A 20,682-nucleotide genomic window follows, 5' to 3' on the forward strand; every position below is an offset into this window, starting at 1 on the left:
AGATCACCAGAGCTCTTGTTCATGCTTCTCCAGAGAAACATTCCCAGAAATGCAGGAGACGAGAATCCTCCCGAGCCCCCGCCTCACGCCCCACCCTCGGCGGGACTTGTCGCCGTGAACTGTGATTCACCTGAGGAACCCTGAGGGACCTTTGACTGCTCCACAGCACCTCGCTCAGCACCACCTTGTCCTCATCCATCATCCTTGAAGATTCCTGAAGAATGAGCATATCAAGCTTGCTGTCACAACGTTGTAAAATGTTGCAGTCATTGGAAACCACCAGTAATTTCTGTTCAAACAGATGAGGCTGCCTTTTCAAACCAGGGCAGTGGAAACACCGCACACACCACGGGTGCCCGAGCAGCCACAGGCGCCCCCACCCCGCCCACCCCCGTCCCCCTGCCCGCTCCGTGTCTAACTCTCTTGCTTTCTCCTGCATGCTTTGATGCCCTGTTATTCTCCTGGTCACGTCCAAAAGACACGCAATCCAAAGCCCTTGATCTAGAATGTGAGTGCACCCTGCCCAGTCAACATCACAAAACGATCGCAATGTCATGGCTTTGCTCATCTCCCAAGGCAAAAAACAAAACAAAACAAAACAAAAAAACACAAAACCACCACAAACCTATTCTCTAAATGGATGGATATTTTGGAACTGGGTAGACACAGGTTCAGTGCCATAAGTGGATCCACAGAGCCCATTCAATCAACAGCAAAACCCCTCAAGAGTGAAGACAGGGGTGGGAGTGGGGAACAATTCAAAGACAAAACAAAGGTTAATTCAGTAATTGCCCATAGGCACTGGCAATCTCCACGAGTAAGCGCTGGTGCAAACAGCAGCCACTGGGGTCATTTGGCCCAGTGCCCATTTGGGAAAAGAAGACCTTGGAGGATTCCAAGTGGAGCCCCCTTGGGTGGCCTGAGAGCCATTGGGCAGCTGAAACGAGGGCCGGGCAGTGGGAGTGGGGTGTCCGCTCTGAGCTGCCATCAGCCACCCCCTCTGAAACCTCAGGGACTTCCTAGGCTGGAGAGGGTTCCCTGGGGGCCAGTTCAGCCAGCTTGTCTCTGCCAGGAGTGGACGGCCAGCTGCTGTTTGGACACGTCTGGAGATGGTGAACTCTCCCCCTCTCGAAGGTTCCCAGAGGGGAATGAGAAAGTCTCTGGGGCCTTACTCTCCATGTCCTGGCTGAATCTTCCCTCCTCAAGCACTTGGCTCCTCTGCCTCTCTGCCGGATGAGACTCTGGTCAGAAGCAGCAAGCTGGGCACATACCCTTTGCCTCCAAGAATCCACTCCATCTGAACTGATACGTGACTATCTTTGACCTGTCACCGAGCTGTGATCGGAGGGCAGAGGCTCCTGCGGTCACCGGCATAATTTGTTCTTGCTCGTCAAGTCAGGGAGTGCATGTTGAACACATACGTTTATGGGGCCCTAGAGAGAGAGAAGCAGGCATTGGTCATCACAGCCCCTGCCCTACAAGCTATCCACCCTGGCCCCCAGGAAGCAGGTGGACGTAAAGGTCCTATCTTTAGAGCCCAGGGCTGATCTTACAAAAGCCCCATTTGCCCCCAATGGAAAATGAACCCTTGTAAACAGCCACACATGTTCCAACGTGTTGGGGCTTTTTCAACCAACTCAGCCATCTGTTGGATCTGAGTTATATCCACGAAGCTCTGTGCTGGGGAGAGATGCTGGTGATGGGGCCACAGTAGCCGCCATAAACTGAAGTTGTCATGAAGTAGAAAGCATATGGTAGTGAAAGGAACACCGGGGGAGGGGAGGCCGCTGAATCGTCCCTCCCACCCCCAGGACTGTTTTTGGCCAACCTGGAAGAACTATGTGTAGCTCAAATCCTTTCTTTTTGCGTGAACCAGGAGAGCTGGCTATTTAAGGAAACGTGACGGCGAATTGTTTCTACGAGATCAGACCAGTGACTCCTCAATTTCTCCCCTATTTTTATGTTTGGAAATGGGGTTTTTGCTTAAAACCAGGCCATGGTTTGGTCACACAAAGAGTGTGCTTGGTGTTGACCATCGAGCACCATTCTCCAAATGAAATCGCCCAGTGCAGCCACCCTCTTGTTGCCCATGTGACCAGTGGTAAAGCCATGTCAGGCCTCTGCTACTGTCAGTAAAGTGAGACTAAGAAGGGTCTCTACTTTATATGTTGCATTTTCAACCCGGGATTAAATAAAATGGGCTCAGGTTGCAGCATCACTAGCCCCAGGAGCCCACGTCTGTAGGGCCTGGGGAAGAAACCAGTGCTTCACAAGGTCAGGAGCTCCAGAGGTCTGCAGCTGCCCAGACCACAGCTGGGGAATTCTGCAGCGTGTGAATGAAGAGCAGGCGTGGGAAGAAGTGGAAGGGCATGGGAGCTGGTTGGTAAAGAGGATTTGGCAGTGATGCTCCTTTTAAAATTCTTGGCACACATTTGCCAGGATCTAAGCAATCCTGGAAAAAAAAAAAAAAAAAGAAAAGAGAAAGAGTGGCTCAGTTGTCATAATGGGGATTTTGACAGAAAATGTCAATTTAAAGGATTTCTAAGCTGACTCCTAGGGCACCGATTGGCTGACTGGCTTGCATTGCACGCACATGCACTCCCCCCCACCCCACCCCACCGCCCTTTAAATGGAATTTCTATTAATGTTTCTGTATGTTTTCTAGGTTGGGGAGGACATTGAAAATCTGGAAGGAGGGTGTAAGGAGCACAGGTTTGGGATTTAGTGTAGCCCAGCTCTGGTCTACGGCTCTTCAGCCTCCCCCAATCCTCACCTGCAAAGTGAGGGCGATAGCACTGTCTTTCTCCCTGGATTGTTGTGAAGATTTCAACAAGACAATGCAGGCAATGTATTTATCCTTGTGTCTGGGATGTACTGAGCACGTAAGTGATGTTTATCATGAAATAAAGTGCCTGGTGGAAGCAGGTACTGAGCACAATTAGTGCATCAAGCACCATCACCGATCCCCTAGGAAAAGAAGCAGGTGACGTTTAATTATCCCATTTGGAAGGGACAGAGGTGCTCATAGGGGCAGGCACCAGCTCTTTCCATTACTGAAGAGCAACGAGGTACCTGCCCGATTTGCCGTAAGGAAATGCTCCCGGGTCAAAATGGCTCGGACAGCTTTGGGAAATCGGGCAGTGCCCATGCCTAGGGGACCGGACCGGTCAAGGCAGCAGGCTGGACAGGTGGGGCCTGTTTGGGCTGTAAGAAGTACTCACCCTCTCGGTCCTGTGGTGTGACTCTGAGCACATTGCTTACTGTAAGGCGGGCATGGACTCCAAGCAAGTCACTTGGTTCCCTCTATATGTCCTCGGTATTCTCATCTTGAGAATGGGAGTGAAGTAACAGGTTCTTCCTATCAGGTTATAGCCTCTTATAAAGATCTCAAGAGTCAAAAAAGCACACATTCATGTTACGCTTCCAACGTGCCAGGCATGGTTCTCAGTGCTTTGCATACTCTAGCTAATGTTTGAATCCAGTGGTCAGTGGTTTCAGCCTCCTCCTGAGTATCTGTCTGCAGGGATGGAGGTCACTCACTGCCCCGTGGAGCACTTCGGGTAGAGGGACCCTATGTCAGGAAGGAAGCAGCCCCATCTGTTTGTTCTGCTTCTCATGCAGCCATTGGTCCTAACTCTGCCCTTTGGTCCCAGGGAAGATGTCTGCTCCCTTCCTCTAGGGATGCCCTGAGAGATGGAAGGCAGCTACCAGGCCCCAAACCCCGGCCAGCCCAGAGTGGGACAAGCACCGCCCTTCCTCTCATTGGCTGGGTGGTTGCTCCCCAGGAAATGGAAACAAACCATCCCAGAGGCCAGAGTCAGCTGCGCGCTCATCGTGTGCCCTGGACGTCCTCCCTGCACTGCCTCTAGCCCGACCCTCCAGGCGCCGCTATGGCCCATTGCAAAGATGAGAACCAGAGAGATTCCTGGCTGAGGAACTTGCCCCAAGGTCGCCCTGTGGGTAAGCAGCCGCGGCCTCAGCCTGACTCCCAATCCCAACGCTGTGGAAACGGGGAGCGCCGGAAAGCAGGCAAAGAGCCACGGGAGCCCCCGCGGGGCGCGGGCGGGGGCGCCCCGGGGAGGGCGGGAGGTCACGCGGCCTGGGCCCCAGGCGGCCGCGCCGTCAGCACCGGGGACAGCTCCCGAGCCGCTCCCCGCAGCCCCCGACGGCGGCGCGCGCGGGGCTGGCGGCGCGCTCCCCGCCGGCTCGGCCGCGCGCCCTCCCGCCAGCGCGCGCCCCGCGCCCGGGACTGGGCTGGAGCCGCGCGTGCCGCTCGCAGGGAGCCATCCTGCGCGTCCCGAGCCGCGGCCGCAGCGGGAGCTGGCAGGGGGCTCCTGCCCGGCACGCAGCCGCCTCCCGCGGGCCTCCGGGCCTCCGCAGCGCCAGCCTCGCCCGCCGGGCCCCAGCGGGCGCCGCAGCCCGTGGCCTGGGCAGGAGCGGCCCCGCCAGCTGCGCCCTGCCCGGGACGCACGCCGGACCGCCCCGGCACGTGCGCCCAAGTCCTCGGCCGGCCGGGGCAGCGGGGCAGCGGGGCAGCGGGGCAGCGCCGTTCCCATGGTGCAAGGTAAGGGCCGAGCGGCCGGGCGGCGCGGGGCGCGGGGCGCGGGGCCGAGGGCGCCAGGACTCAGGCAGGGAAGCCCCGGTTCGGTGCCCCCCTGGGCTGGAGCGCCCACCGCAGCCTGCCCGGCAGGCGGAGCCGGGTCCCTGCCCCACGCAGCTGCCCGGCCACACCACCTGTCCCATCTTGAGGTGCCCTGGAAGTGCGCCCCTGGGGAGGAGGCTGTGGACTGCGGACGAGGACCCAGGCAGGCGGCCAGGGCCAGAGGGAGGCGGGGGACTGGCCTGTGTCAAAGGGCACCTGGTCTCTCTCTCTCGGCCTGGGCATGAAGGAAATCGGGAAGAGAAAGTTTCCTAGAGGAACCTGGCCTCCATTCCTTCTGGTGCCCGGAGCTGAGACCTTTCATTGACTGAGGCTTGCCTGCTAGCAGACACCTGCTGGGCACAATTCACCCAACACCCATGAGGAAGGGGCCATTGGCCCTATTTGACAGATGGGGAGACTGAGGCTTGGGGAAGTTTGGTCACTTGTCCAAGGTCACACCGCCAGTAAGTGGTAGAGCTGACCTCCAACACCCCATCCCACAGGTCACTGCCACCAGCCTCACATGTACCTTTGTCTGTTTGGAATCTCAGCTTAAATGGAGGCAAGGAGTACCAGACTGGCATTTGGGTTTTCCTAGCCAGGAATAAAAGGACTCTCCAAACATCAAAAACCCAGGAGATTGCCTGTCCACCCTCCTGGCCCTGCCACCTCATCCCCCAGTGTCCAGTACTCCCAAACCCAAGGACCACGTGGACACAAAGAGTCCTGCCCTTGTGCATCTCAAGGCAGCCCCCGTGACTCTGGGACAAGGACCTCAAAGGTCAAGTTCATTGACCCTTCTCCAGGGAGCATCCCGCAGGCCTCAGCCTCCGCACACCCTACCTTCCCATTCCTCAGGAAACTGGAGCTCAGGAGAGCCAGAGGGGACAACCTGCCAGCCTTCCCCCAGCACCCTCCTCAACTCAGGCCAGGCCAACCTCTTGGTTGGGGGTGGGGGGGGTGACTTTCAGACCCAATGGAACTTCCAACCCCAGAAAGTTCTGACTTGCCAGGACAGCATCCCTCCCCCTTGCTGATATCACTGAGGATACAGCCTAGGTGACTGGGGCTCTTCTTACCTAAGCGGGTGGTCCAAGCAATTCCTGGGCCCAGGGGAGGGGTTGACTTGAGTCCCTCATGCACAGATTGCAAGCTTCCTCAAGAGCTTGGGTGCTGGGAACTGGTGACATATTCATCTTGCTCCTGAGACTGGGGCTCAGGCAATGTGGGGTTTTGTTCATTTTTTTCATTTGGGAGTGGCTCCTGGGCACCTACATGACAGGGTGAAAAAACCAGGGCGATCCTTGCGCCCCAGATCCTCCTGACTTCTGGCCTCCCTGCCATCTGAATTCCCAGCGGGGTTCCCTGGTCCAGATTCACTTGGAAGGCTTGGAACCGGCCTCCTGAAGGGTTTGGTGGTGTGGGAAGGACCCGCAGGCTCTCTCAGCCTGGGTACCCTCGGGGTGCATGGGGATGGCAGCGTGGGGAGCTCTGGGGAGCATCAGCTGGTCTTTCTGGAGCTCACTGGCACTCTCTGCTGAGAGCGCTGGCCTATGAAAGTGTCGCAGCTTCTCCACCCTGGCCTCTCCGGGGGAGAGGGGAGGGCATCCACCACAGAGCCCCTCCCAGCCTCCGAGGCTTCAAGCTCCCAGACGCACATTGCTTACACCAGCACAATGGTCAAACATGAGGAAGGGCGCTCAGGGAAAGAATGGGCACTGCTGGAGGGACCAAGACTTATCTGTCCCGTTCAGTCCACCTTTCCAGATGACCTTGGACAAGTCACTCTCCCTCTGTAGACCTTGGTCTGTCAGCCGTGAAATGATGGGGCGGCTCATGGTAGGTCCCAGATGGGCCATTACCACTCTGTTCATCTAAGCCCCAGACTAAGCGGCTGGGAGGAGCTGCAGTATGGAGGGAGCACAGAAGGGTTTTGAAATCTCCAGGCAAACCTGAGCCCAAGCCCCCCCCACACTCCAGGGATCACCCCACTCTTGCATGTTTGGGACCCGCTCTAAGTCGCCGACTGCTGGTGCTGGTGCTGGGTGAGCCATATGGTCGGGCCAGCCTGGAGGCTACAGCAGGGCCCCCCCTCCCACAGGGAGGCCCCTGGGCCTGCTCCATAGAATGATAGCAGCGAGATCCAGTGAGGAATGATTACAGTGCTCAGAAGGGGTGAGGGAGCAGGCGGGGCTGCGGGAGAGTTATTACATCTCTGTAAATTGCGTCTGACTCTGGGCAGGAGGCTCACACAGTGGCACCAGGGCCGCTGTCCTGTCCTCCCGGGAGCTCCTGGCCCAGCCACTCCCCAAAGTGGCAAGTCTGTATCTGTATCTTACTGTACACCAGTAAGAGGCGGTTTGTGGGGTGGAGAGAGTGGATTCTGGGCTACCTTGGGCAAATCACTAGGCTTCCTCGTGTGCAAAACTGCTGCCTTCCCCGCCAGCACACGGCAGCGCCTGAGAAACCAGGCCTGCCCAGGGAGGGCGTTGGATGCCCTGAATCTCTTCCCGGGGTCTGCTCCACAGAGGCTGCGGCCACTGGGGGCTTCTCAGCCTGGCCACAGACTCCTCCTGGCACCACTTTTCCTTGCGGTGTCTCGATCCCTTTGGATTTGCTCCAAAGGGGATTTGACGAGCCTGGCCTCTTGAGTGTTTGCCAGCACCTCTCCTTCTTCCCCTGCTGAGCAGAGAGGCTCCTGGGTGCGGGTGCACTTGTTTCTCTTCTCAAAGCTCTTTCTTCCCTTTGGAAGTAGAGCCCCTCCCTGTACAGGCTTGGTCCCGCCCCCCTGGCTGGGGCTGTCTAGGATGCTGGGGAGCCTGGGGGGCCGTGGGAGGAATTCTAGGGGCTCTCACCCCCTTGTCCCAGGGGGAGGGGGATTTGCAGCAAAAGCCCCGAGCTAACACGGAGGTTTGCTTCCAAGTCTGGTGTTGCTGCTTCCTGGCTGTGGGACCTGCTGGGCTCTGAAATGGGGACTGTGGCCCCTACTTCCCAGGGACTGTGGCCCCTACTTCCCAGGGGTCCTGCAGGATTAAACAAACGATCCTGATGAGGGTCCTGGGGCTTCCCGAGTGGGGGAGCAAGGAGGAGGTCAGATAAGGTAAGGCTGTAAGCCCTGCTCCGGGGGTGGGTTTCTCCAGGGGCCCAGAGAAACCACAGGCACTGAGCCTGGGAGGGACACAGCCATATCTGGCCTCTAGAGGATGTCCTTGGGCTGCAGCATGAAGGATAGCCTGGAGAGGGAGGCTGGAGGCAGGAAGGCTCTGGAGGAGAGTCCCTGCCCCCAGCCCGAAGGGAAACAATGGAGGCCTGGACCAGGAGAGTAAGAAGTGGGCAGGAACAGCCATCATATGGAGGAGGGGCACTGGGAAGGCCCAGGACTGAGCAAATAGTGGTCCTGGAGCACCCTTCTCCCGAATGGGGCCGGGCCAGAGACCTGGGCATAGTCTGACACGCAGGACAGGCCAGTGCAAACGGTAAGGGCAGTGAGGATGAAGCCCTGGGGGCCCCGAAGAGGACCTTCTGCTCCAGCAGCAGCACAGTGTTGAGGTGCCCATCACACCCTGGCTCCGTGTTACCGCCCGTCCTCTGCACATGGTCCCTGCCCCCCTTGAGGTCCCCCTTGAGGGACCCTGGCTGCATCTCCAGGTCACTATGCCATCCCTCTCTGCCCTGTCCATGCTCAGCTTTCCCAGGCAGAGGTGGAAGGAGCCTGGGCCGCTCAGGAGGCCCACGTGGAGGCTGGCCAGGGGCCCAGGCGGTGGCCCTACTACAAGCCAGGCTCCCAGGACTACAGCCGCATCCACTCATTCCCTGGCCACAAGTGGTGGTGTGGTTGAGTGGATGAGAGCAAGGCCACTGCGGCTGACCAGAGCCGTGTTTCTGCCCAAGCTGTGCATCCCTAGTAAAGTGACTTAGCTTCTCTGGGCCTTGGGTTCTACTGTGGGTGATAATATTAACTTCTACCTCATAGGATGGGCCAGATTACGTCCCAGCTGGCTGACCTGGGAGAGGAGTCCAGACATGCTGAGCGCTAGCAGAAACCTCTCTTCCAGGCCAGGCCCACCCCCAGGGCAGCCCCCAGAGAGACCTCAGGGCAGACTGGCCTTGAGGCCACCCTGGCTCCCTGACCACCACCTGAATCTGGGTTCTCTCCGCCCCCAAATCCACAGTTTCTGCAAAGCAGCAACCAGGCCACGGCAGTGGCAGGGGTGGCCCCTTGGGGCTCCCAGGCTGGCCCTGGCCTGTGGGGCTCTCTGCTGGACCGGGTCCTTGAAGAACAATCCTCCCTCGTGTTATTATTATTGTTGTTGTTCATCATCATTTGCTGTACACAAATGATGCCCCATATGTGCGCCCCATACGCGCTTACACTCGGAGCAGGACCACCCCAGTGTGTCCGCGACGGGAGCACCGGGAGCGTGGGTTCTCAGACCCCCTCCAGACTTTCTGTTTTAACAGGCTCCCTGGGTGATTCCTATGCTCAGTGAAGTTGGAGACACACTGTTCCAGAAAACATGCTGTTCACCAAAACAGAAAGCCAACTCCACCTGCGGAAAGCCACCGCAGGTGACTGTCTCTCCTCCAAGCCACGCGTGTTTTTAGCTGATGTATGTAAATTTTAATACATGGAAGGGATTTTTTTAAACAAAGTACATTTATGCTGGGGCTCAAAGAAAAATCAAAATGTTTGTTTTTCATGAAATAAAAGCCCCCGGGCGTCCCCGCGGTGACCCACACCTGTCCCCAGCCTCGACACCTTCCAGTCGTTTGTGTGCTGGCCACCTGGGCATCATCGAGGGCTCCTTGGCCCGTCTGGATCCTCTCCCTGTGTCGGCACCCATCTTCTCATCCGCACACCTGGCCCCGCATTAGTAAGCCGGCGTGCCGGTCGTCCCGGGTTTTTGTTTGTGCTGTGGAGTGTTATTGATTTGTTTCCTGGTATGATCCCAACAGGAGAGGATCTCATGGTGGAAGGGGCCTTGGGGGGGGGGGGGGGTGGTGTGCGCACATGAATAGGATGAGAGAGCCGGGCACAGGCAGCTCTTGATGGATGATAACACAGGTGTGAGGCCAGCCAGCGTTCCAGATTTGGAGGAAGATAGTTCCATGGGCCTGAGCAGTCAGGGAGGGCTTCCTGGAGGTGGAACTTGAACTCAGCCCTGAAGGAGGAGTATGGAGTGGGAGGAGGAGGAGATGGGGCATTTCTGCCATCATGGGTATGTGGGACACCTGCCTGTTGACTTGGGCTGATCCTCAGTGACTTAAAGATACCCCGACTTTCTCCAGCAATCTACTCCCTGGGGTTGGGGGGTAGGGGAGTCCAGCTGGCCACTTCCTGACAGCGTCATCGGCTTTGAGCCTCCAGTCTGTTGTGACTGAGGCCGGCTTTCCCCGACCTCACCCTCTCTCCTCCTCTGGCCTCTCTGCCACGTCCTGGTGCTGAGGGGGTTTGCTGCAGACAAGTGAGGGACCCGCGGCCGAGCCCCAACCCCTGCCATGGCCCAGCCTCAACTCCAGGGCACCGTGTGGCTTTGGCTTTGTGCTTCCTGCCAGCACGTCCCCCTAGTGTCGGCTCCGGTTATTTTGCCCGACCACTGGGACCGCTGGGAGCAGGGATGGGGGCTGCTGGGCTGGCTCTGGGACCGCAGGGGTGCATGTCCTGGGGTGGAGGCAGAGGCTGGGAAGCATCATTAGTGTGTCCCTGACACACGGGGTGTTGGGGGGAAGAGGGGGCTTGCCTCGCTGTGTCTGAATGTCACATTTCTTCCCTGTTTTCCCAATTCTTCCACTTGCTGTTGGTGAGTGCACTTTACTTGGTACCTTTGGGAAACATTCTTCAAGCAGACATGCTCATTTCTCAGATTCCAGGGCAAGCACCTGGTCCGGACGCCCCTTCTCTCTGCAGGGTACCCCCCTCCCGCCACCCCCCACACTGCTCCCAGAGCCCAGCAGACCCTGCTGGCTTAGAGAAGGACCCACAGTTAGAACCGGGACCCGCGTCTCTTTTGCCATCAGGGTCTCCTCTCGAAATGTTGCAAAACCGGCAGTGGCTTTGAGGGGCCTGATTCTGGGATACAATGATCCATTTTGGGTGTGAGGGAGGACAGTGAAAAAGTCTAATATTTGGCAGAAGAACAGCAGCTTCTTGGTAACATTGTCAAATCGTGAGCTTCTGGTATTTACCTGTGTTTAGAGTTTGTTTGGTTCAAACATTCATTATGCAGAAGGCTCCTGGCTCTGGGCAAACCCATTTGCGAAATTAAAAATATAGTCAACTTTAATTTTACCTTCATGGAACTTCCCACACGAGAGTTTCCTCTAATTACTAAACAGATTTCTATTTCAACAAGAAAATTTTTGCTTTACAATGCAGCGTCTTACATAATCACTTTGGGGGGGGGGGTGATTTTGTTGCCACTGGCTGTCTTGTTTTTCCCCTGTGTACCCTCTTCTCCCCAGAACTATCCCCATCCTAGAACAGGAGGGGCAGGAGGGAGGCGTGGGAGCAGGTGGGCAGGGGTCCGACACAGCTGCAGACCCTACAGGATGCTGCGAACAGGTGCAACGGTTAGGACCCCCCAGCTCAGCCCAAACCCCAGTGCAGGCTTGCCCCAGCGGGTGAGCTGAGATGCATCATTGAATAACTCCGTGCCCTAGTTTCCTGGACCATAGAAACGAGGTGGTCATACCCCTCTTGCAGGGTGGTGGTGAGGATTCTTCGTCCCCCATGTAAGAGCCTGGACACTTGGTAGGAGCATGACCAGGGAGCCTGGTGCTGGATTTGGGGGGTCTCTGAGCATGTGGGAGGCAGGGCCTGTTGCATGGTACTTGTGGTGAAACTCAGGTTCCCTGTCACTGAGGGCAGCTGGGGGTCGGTACCTGGTGTTGGTCCCGTCACAGCTGAGGGCAGACCCCAGACCTTTGCCACAGCCCAGATGTGCCACAGACCCTCCTCACTGGCCTGTCTGCCCCGCTGTGCTCCCATGTGTTGGCTTACTTCCCTCTCTGGAGCACACCCTGAACCTTTCTTCCTGGGGGTCCTCCCGCCTACACCCCTCTCTGCCTGAAAGATCTCTCCTGGCTGCAGTGGGGGGAGGTCTTGGCGTCCATGGAGTGCTTCAGGATCGCATCCCTGACCCCACGTCACCTCCCTGGAGGTCAGCCCCATGGCACACACCCTCGGACCCGCTGTTACCCTGGCTCTGTGGGTCTTCCTGACTGGTCTCCATCTGTACCCAGGACGGGGAGCACCTGTTGATGCTGTTCATCAGGGAGTCCAGTGCAGTGCCCAGCCCGGTGCCTGACACATAGAAAGGAGCTCTCAGTAGAAAGCTGTCAGATGGCTGGAAGCTTTTGGGCCATTCTGAGGCCCAGCCTCGTCTGCCAGGGGCTGTACTGGCCTCTCCCTGGACTGAGACACCCCACATTTAGAGCCACAGATATCTCTTTTCCCATCAGGAGCTCCACTCCAAACACTCAGAACCTCCTCAAGGAGGAGGGGGCTCAGAGTGTTCCAGAAACGGGAGTAAGCCAGCATGCCCAGAGCATGGCCAGCTGCAAAGCAGTTTGGGGGGTCAGCGGGGTCTGCCCCGTGTGATGCCGCTCCTTTTCGAGCTACAGGGATGTGGTGGTCGGGGGGCAGTTCCGGGACTGGCAGGGCTCCCTCGTTGGCCTCAGCTCCCGGCCAGGGCTCTGGGGTTCATGCGGCCATTCTTCATTGACAACAACTACCATTTAAAAAAAAAAAAATCACTTAATCTGTAAGACGCGCTCTTTCAACAACACGCCTACACTCACTGAAAAATGGCTGAGCCCGGTTTTCTTACAAGGGAAAGTTGATGTAAAACAGATTGCTTCAGGCAGGGTCTCTGCAGAAGCCCGGGCCACCAAATATTGCTCCGGGTGGCAGAGGTGCCCTGAGAGGTTCCTGATGGAGCCACTGAGTTAGCCACGGTGCAGAGGTGCCCGGTGCCAACCTGGCCGGGAACTGCAGCACGTCAACGAGGAAATGGGTGGGCAGGGGGTTGGGCAGAGGGTTGACAGCTGCCCTTGGAGGCCTCTGCCCCCAGGATGGTAGGTGCACCGACAGGTGGACCTCCTGGGGGCCCTGGCGACTTGTACTTGGAGAGAACTTGAGGTGACCCCCCAGGGAAGAACGCGAAGCCTGGGCCGTGGTCAGGAGCCAGAGGTGGTGTCGCCCTCTCCCTCAGCCACTCAGGTTGACCCTCTTGGATGAACTGCCATCTCCAGATGGGGAGAAAAGCTCTGTTAGGGTTCACTGAGCAGGTGATAAGACCAGGTAACACTCAAAGTCCCTTCCAATCTAAGGGGGACAGTGGGGGACTCTCAGATTCTAAGCGTTGTTATTCAGATGTTCTGATTCCCTGAGCCATGCAACTCTAGGTTTCTGAGAGCCCCCATCCCACCGCCTCAGCTTGACCTCTCTTCCCAGGCCGCAGTGGTCCTCTGTCCACCCCCCTGCCCACCCATCCCACTGGAGACCCTGCCTGGAGCCCCAGCGCAGAGGTGGGCCTGCCTTGAATGAGCTGCACTGACCTCAGGCAAAGGCAGGGATCCAGGGTCTCTCTAGCAGGTGCCAGGTGCCCTGGAGGGACATCTGAACTCAAAGGGGAGTGCCAGCCAGGGCCAGTGGCTGCCACAGGCCCCCCCTACCCGCTGGCTGCTGGAGCATGCAGCCAGTCCCTCTGGAACCACCAGGTCACTGGACTCACCTTTGTCTGGGCTCACCTGTTGTTTCTTCATCATCAGTACCACACACACGCACACACACACATGCAGATATGCATGCACATGTACATGCATGCACAGGTACATGTGGACACGTGCCATGTACATGCACACACACGTGTATTTATTCAGGGATAGCAAAAAAAAAACTGCCTTTTGAGACGTGCGAGCCACAGCAAAACCATAGGTTAAGTCCCAAATTGCAATTCCCAGTATATATATACACATATTCCCAAATATACCCATTTTGCTGGTGAAATAACTGGCTCTTTTATTTTGAAGGTTAGCAGTGTCACACACAGACACACACGTGCACACACAGAGCTCTGGGATGAGGAGGGGGCAGCTCCTGAATTCAGCAGTGCAAGGCTGGGCCCGGCTCCTCCACCGGTGTGGGGCTGTCCTGACTGCGGCAGCAATTTCAGGGCAGCCCCGCTGTTCACTTCGAAGGCCCCCTTCCCCGAAAGACCCCGGCTGTGAGTAAGGATAAGGACTCCTGTCTTCCTAACTCACAGGGCTGCTCTCAGGGTAAACACTGTGCCTGAACCCCCCCCCCCCCCCCCGCCAATCTTAAACAGCAGGGAACTGTCAAGACACAGGTGTATTCTAGGTAGCCTCCGGATCCATCCTGAGGGGGGGGGTGGGAGCCCCACGGTTCTCACTCACTCCCTCCTTCACTCCTTCACTACTTCTCACCAGGCAACCAGGCGCCTGGCTCGCCCAAATACCCTAACCTGGTGGGTTAAGGAGAGCCCACCTCGTTACCCCAGTGCATGCAGCATAGACCGTGCCCATGGAAACTGTGGAAACCCTGTGAACGCTAGGACGCGTATGTGTGTATTTGCTTTGTTGTTTTTAAAGACCTTATTTGGATTTCTCTTTTGCTTTTGCCCTCCTGTGGGGATAGGGGAGGTGAATACAAGGCACCAGGTTGTCCTACAGAACATGCCTCGCACCTCCCACCCCCTACACTCGCTCTGCAGGGCCCGGGTCCAGGAAATTGGGGTTCCCTGTAGGGAGAGCCCCTGAAGAATGAACGCTGCTCCCTCCACTGGGCCTCCCCCCAAAACAAGCCAGATTCCACCCAGTCCCCAATGAACAGAGTCCTTCGCCCTAACTCCCCAACCTGTGCCCAGCTTGGGCTGCTGGAGACCCAGACCCAGTGAGAAAATAAGAATCTTCCAGCAACAGACCCGAGCGGTGCTCCCTGGCCAGGAGGGGGACTTTATAGTTAAGAAGAAGAGACGGTGCTCATGCTACTCTTTATTTCATCTTAATTTCAGAGAGATCTTTGCTGGATAGAAGATTCTAGGTTGGTGTGTTTTCCCCACTGTTAAACCCACCGACCGCCGTCTCTCACCGCCACATCCGTGAACGGCTTTCCCACTTTATTCCTCACATGCCTTTGTCGCTTCCTTCCATTTCGACGTCATCGCTGGTTCTAGACAATTTTATCAAAGCATTTCTTCCATGTTCCTGACGTTTCTGGTTTGTGGAGTGTTGCAGATCTGAGTTTCCACCGGCGTTTCTTCTTGTGGGTCGTCTGTCTGCACGTCTTCTAGTGGGGACGCGGGTCCCCTGTGGGCACCAGACGCTCTCCATGCCTCCCGAACCCCTGCTCCTCGCTTGGGTTTGTCTCTCTGCGGTTTCATTTTGAGTGGTTTCTCCCCACCACTGTCTCCAAGTCCACTTCTCCGTAGCATCTAATCTGACATGAATCCCGTCCCGTGTGGTTGTTATCGGAACTGGAGCTTTTTTTAATCTCTAGAGATGTGGTTTGGTTCTTTCTAACATTCTCTGTGTTTTTCTTTCTTTCTTTCTTTCTTCTTTCTTTCTTTCTTTCTTTCTTTCTTTCTTTCTTTCTTTCTTTCTTTCTAAGATATTATTTATTTGTTCATGAGAGGCACATAGAGAGAGGCAGAGACACAGGCAGAGGGAGAAACAGGCTCCATGTGGGGAGCCCAATGTGGGTCTCGATCCCAGGACTCCAGGATCACGCCCTGAGCCAAAGGCAGAGGCTCAACTGCTGAGCCACCCAGGCACCCCTCATCTGTGTTTCTGCCTGATGTGCCCAACTTCTCCTCCCATGTTTGGACCTCAGGGGCCACTGCCGTCAGAACTGCTTTAATGTCCTTGCCCCCTAATCCTATCATCTGTGCCATTTCTGGGTTCATTTCAATGCACTGACCTCCCTCCTCATGATGGGTCATATTGTGGGCTTTCCACTGGGAGCCTGGTGACCTTCCACCCGATGCCAGACGTTGGGAATTTTACCTCGTTGAGTGCCACACTCCGGTGCTTCTTTGCTGGCTCCGTTCTGTAATGTGGCTGTTATCTGGAAACAGTTTGATTCTTTCCTCTCTAGATTATAGGCTTCACTGGGCAGGACCAGAGCAGCATTCAGCACAGCCCCTCTGTGTTACAAGCTCCTCCTCCCATAGGTGGGAGCAGGAACTGTACCTGGACCTGTGTGAGTATCTAGGATCCTTTCTGATGGTTCTCTGTCTGACCTCAGGTGGGCTTGCACATCCCGAGGTGAGGATGAATGATCCAGAAAGCATTTCAGGAAGGAAAGGGCACAAGGAAAGGTGCAGCAGGCAGGAAGACGAGCACCAGCACTCCGTGAAGGCTGTTGGGTGGCAGACAGACCCTTCCTGCTGTGCAGCCAGGTCTCTGCTGACCCCCCACCCCCACCCCTACAACCCTGTGCCGTTTGTTTCCTCCCTGCTGCTCTTATGCGTCAACTCCCAGAGCCCACCTTGCTCTGCCTGCCTCTGGGCTTTTGCACTTGCTGTTTCAAAGGCGGGGACCGAGGGCAGAAACCAGGATGCTATCAGAACTTAATGAATATTTGCTGTCCCATTGTTGATAAGCTATAAATGCCAAGTGCATGGTGTGGACAGTGAGTGCTCTTAGATCCCAGAAGAGGGAGCCATATCCAGGGTCCGGAGAGCAGGAAAGACTTGCTCAAGTTGCATGCTGACTGATAGCCAGGGATTTCAGTACGCAGAATTGGAAAGGAGTTCAAGGCTCCCATGGAATGGCATCAGCAAAGTCTCAGAGGCAAGACCATGTGGCGTGTGCTTGGGGGGAAGGCCCAGGAACAAACCTCTTAGCCAGATTGGTTTAAGAAGCATGGTGGGGTCAGCTAGTGCCAAGGTGAGGAAGTAAGTCAGGGACAAGCTTGGAGGGCCCGGATGCTGGATGTTTGGGGCCTAGGCCTGGAGAGTCTCATGCAGGCCTGAGTTCCCAAGGGATGCTTGGCTGGAGTGCCCGGGGTGCCTGCAAAGGAGAACGGGGTTCTGAAGGCACAGACACGAGACATGACGGGAGAACAAACACAATGCAGTCTGCATGCAGAGCCTGTCTTGTTTAAAAAAAAAATGTCAGGTACTCCTGGGTGGCTCAGTGGTTAAGTGTCTGCCTTTAGCTCAGGGAGTGATCCTGGGGTCCTGGGATTAAGTCCTGCATCAGGCTTCCCACAGGGAGCCTGCTTCTCCCTCTGCCTGTGTCTCTGCCTCTCTGCATCTCTCATGATAAATAAATAAAATCTTAAAAAAAAAAAATTGTCAAAATAATAGCTGTTAGGATACTGCTAGAAATGCCCCGGCCCTCCAGCCCCCGCCTCACCCTGTATGTCTGCAGTCATCTCTTGAGAGGCTCGTACTGAGCCCCTGGGGCTGGGTGCTGAGAGGGCTGGGCCTCGGAACTCGCAGCAGAGGTGGCAATCACGAGCTTCCGAATGGGCCCCAGCGTGGCAAGCGGCATGGGGGGTCCACAGGGGTCTGCATTCCCAGCCCAGCAGGCCTGGCTCCTGAGAAATTGGTAAAGAGGTTCAGGGTATACAAAACGCAGTCCTGGTTCTGGTCCCCACCCCCTCCAAGACCTTCACATGTTTGGCCTGGGGTGCAGGTGGGTGATGGGCTGCCCAGGGAAGCCAGGCTATCGCTGTCCTGGGAGGCTTGTTGAAGCATCGGTGGGTCTGGGAAGGATCTGGATTCTGGGTTCACCAGCTTCCCAGGTGACACTGGGGTGCTCTGAGCAAAGAAGTCACAGGCCCGGGAGCTGATTGTCTGCAGGCTGCAAGGTGGTGGCTGAGGAGGGCAGAGGCAGCCCTCCCTCCCCCGGGGGGCGGAGAGGTTGGTTCTCTGTTCTACAAGAGCTGAGCTCTCTGTGAGTGATGGGCAGCTGGCCTCCCCGCCTTCTCCTGGAAGCCTTTGTGATTGCGGGACTGACCCTCTGCCCTGAGCTGCCTCATAAATGCTCACCACCCCCCATCTCAGTTCCCCCAGCATGGGACAGAGGGCGGAGTCCCACCACCACCACCCCAGCTCCTCCCCGGGCTCTGGGACCAGGACCCAGCTGGCTGCCGAGATTGACCTTTCTGAAAAAGCCCCGCATGGCCCCGGCCCCCAGTTCTGCCTCTCACGGGCTGTGCACCTGCGGGCAGGTGACACCATCTCCATGACTTCCAGTTTTCTCGTCTGTGAACCCGAAGGATGAAGATGAGGCTTGAATGGGGTGATATGGTTTCCCCCCAACAGGCTTCCACACACTGCTCTCCCGAGCAAGGAGCAGATGCGCTCAGGGTCTCCCGGGCCACACCCCCCCGCCCCCTGTCCTCAGGCTGGAACCCCTCCACAGCTTGATCTTCTCCCCTCAAATTCATCTATGGCCCCGACGTCTCCCCGGCCCTTTCCTTCCCCCCATGTCCAGCTCCCGGAGGCTCTACCTTGGCTGGTGACTCATGCCATAGGCATATACAGAGCCCTTGCTGTTTGCCAGGGCCTGTGCGTCAAGGTGAGGCTGATGGTGTGTCCCTCACTGAGCTCCCGGGCCAGGCCCTCGGAAGAGGGGGTGAGGTTCCCTGCAGAAGGCAGGGCCTGCATGCTGTCCCCGAGGACCAGGAGGTCTTAGCCACTGGGAGACAGCGGGCAGTGGTCCCAGGGGCACCCAAGCCTAGGGATGGTAGGGTAGATGGCGTCTATGTCCACCCTGAAGCAGAAGTGGGTGGTCAGGGCTGGTCCTGCGGACTGTGGACTTTATTCATAGGAACTGGGAGACATCTGGTCCAGACTTATTCTGGGGGGGCCACATTGAGGACAGCCACTCCCCACATGTGGCCTCTGTGCCAGGAACATCAGCATCCCTGGGAACCTGTGAGCCGTGTGCCTCCTTAGTGCACCTGGGCCTCTGAGCAAAAACACCCAGGGGGAGCCCCCTGGCCCAGAGCCCCTACGGGCTGTTGATGCAGCCCAGGTGAGAATCATCAGTTGGTGCCCCCCCCCCCGAGGGTCTGGCATGTGGTGAGGAGCCCACTGGGCCTGGGCTGAAGTGCAGGGGCATGTGGCCTGGCACTGCCCTGGGACTTCATCTCAGCTGGCTTGCTGTCCCTGTGCACACACCCAGGTTAGTGCTCCCCAGGGGGGAGCCTGGTACACTCTGGGCACCTTGTCTTAAACAGACAGGAAGCTTCTGTGGAGGAATGGAGGGGGTGAGATGTGTGGGGCAGGGGCCAGAGCTGAGAGCAGCAGGTGCTGGAGCGGTGTGAGATGCTGCCCCAGCCTCATGGCACCCACCCTCACCCAGGGGTAGCAGGGAAGCAGAGCGGGAAGACCCAGCAGGCCCCTGGCAGGTAAGAGACCCTCAAACCGGCCTTTGGAGGACAAAGGACATCCAGGGGCTGGGCCCTGCTTTTCCTGGAGGCCTGCCTGCTGGGGCCTGGACTGCATCTGCAGGATGGAGGGCAAGACCATTTCAGGGCTGGCGCCTCTCTCGGGATGCCTGCAGGTTCACTTTCTGAAAGGGGGTTGAAGGGTCCTCTTTGCCCCAAACCCACAGCCCACAGACAGGAGTCCGAAGCACCCAGGGTCAGCCCTTGACACATAAAAGACAATGCGTTGTCAAAGAAGCAAACCCCCTGAGTTAGCAGGTGTGGCTAACCCAGCTGGATGCCTCTGGGGGAGTGTCCACAGGCCACTGTCCCCCGACCAGGCCAGGGCAGTGGCCTGCGTGGCATCCTCACCCTCCCTGCCTGTCTGGGACGCATGCGGGGACAGACAGGTGCGGGAGGTGAGATCCCCAGTGACAAGACCCCGCTCCTGCCTTCCCGAGCTCAGGGCCTGCTTGCCAACAGGACCCCAGCCCCATTCAAATCCTCACTGTTTCGGAGCCCGCACATGCCCTGTGCAGAACCCCTAGAAGGGCGACAGAAACGTGGCAAACCAGGTTCTCACTTTCATGGGGCTTGTAGTTTGAAGGGGGCAGGAGGAGAATGCACCCCTGTCCCAGGCCTCCCACTTTTAAGCAAGCCCAGGGTGCAGCTGGGAGGAGGGAAAAGGTGAGATGGCAGCTTTGGGGTGGCACCCCCAAGTTCATCCCCTGCCCTGAACCCCGTGACCCCCGTTCAGTTCTCTGGCCCTGCTTCCCTGTCTGTAAACTGGGGTAATGGCAAACCTGCTCGGGGCTGTCCTAAGGATGAAAGACAGTGAAGAGCGGGATGTCCCGCCAGGCACGGACAGAGGGTGCTCAGGACAGGGGAGGGCACTGATTCCTAGTGTGGGGTCCTGGGGAGCCACTGGGGTGTGTGCAGGAGGCAGTGAGCGTGCAGACTTAGGTTGAAGAAGCCCAACGGGGCCACGGGGGCTGGAGGCTCTGCTGAAGGCGGATTTCTCTGTTGTGTTGGAGTCACATGGGATGAACTGTGTCTTTAAGACCTCGGGAGGTGAGACAGGAGAGGTCCAGGGGCAGCTGGGGCCCAGGGCCAGACCCTGCTGAGCTAAACGTCCAACAAGGAGCATCTTGCCACCTCCTCGCACCCCCCACCCCCACCTCCCAACCACCTTGGGGCCCGAGGAGGCAGCTCAGGGTCACTGGCCTGTGCGCAGCCCTCGTTCTGTGGCAGGTGTCCAGGGGGACCCTTCTCTAGGGGGATGCACCCACGTGTCTGCACGAAGAGGGAACGATGACACACACCACCCAGCGTGGTCCCTGCAGAGCCAGGGTAACCAGCCTTGGACACATGCCTGTGTGCACCCCAAGCGGTGCTTGCCCTGGATAAGCAGGACAGTGTGCTGGGGGGGCCCTGGGACCACCCACCTCAGTGACAACCCAGACTCTAATTGACCTTGGAGCAGGCTCTGAGTGCAATAAACGATGCAATAGCCGGCCTCATGGAAGGACCCCACTGTGGGCACGACTGGGTATCGCCCACTGCCCCCAAGGACCAGGGGGCTCTGGGTGACTTTGGCGTGGCTCCGTGACAGAGGCAGGGGGAGATTCTTTCTGCC

The 20,682-nt window shown here is 57.4% G+C and overlaps 1 protein-coding gene across 2 annotated transcripts in view; it reads left to right on the forward strand.

The window, feature by feature from the left end:
* Positions 1–3,831: 3,831 nt before the first annotated feature.
* FAM163B (family with sequence similarity 163 member B) overlaps positions 3,832–20,682 on the forward strand; it is a 28,240-nt gene continuing 11,389 nt past the window's right edge. The window contains exon 1 of one of the 2 annotated variants that reach the window (XM_041726668.1): positions 3,832–3,960. The gene's annotated coding sequence lies outside the window, so the exon portion shown is untranslated. Of the gene's footprint in view, positions 3,961–4,278; positions 4,565–20,682 lie in introns of those variants that run through there. The other variant, XM_041726669.1, reaches the window with a different exon arrangement.

The sequence above is a fragment of the Vulpes lagopus genome, chromosome 12 (genome assembly GCF_018345385.1).
Source record: "Vulpes lagopus strain Blue_001 chromosome 12, ASM1834538v1, whole genome shotgun sequence".
NCBI lineage: Eukaryota > Metazoa > Chordata > Mammalia > Carnivora > Canidae > Vulpes > Vulpes lagopus.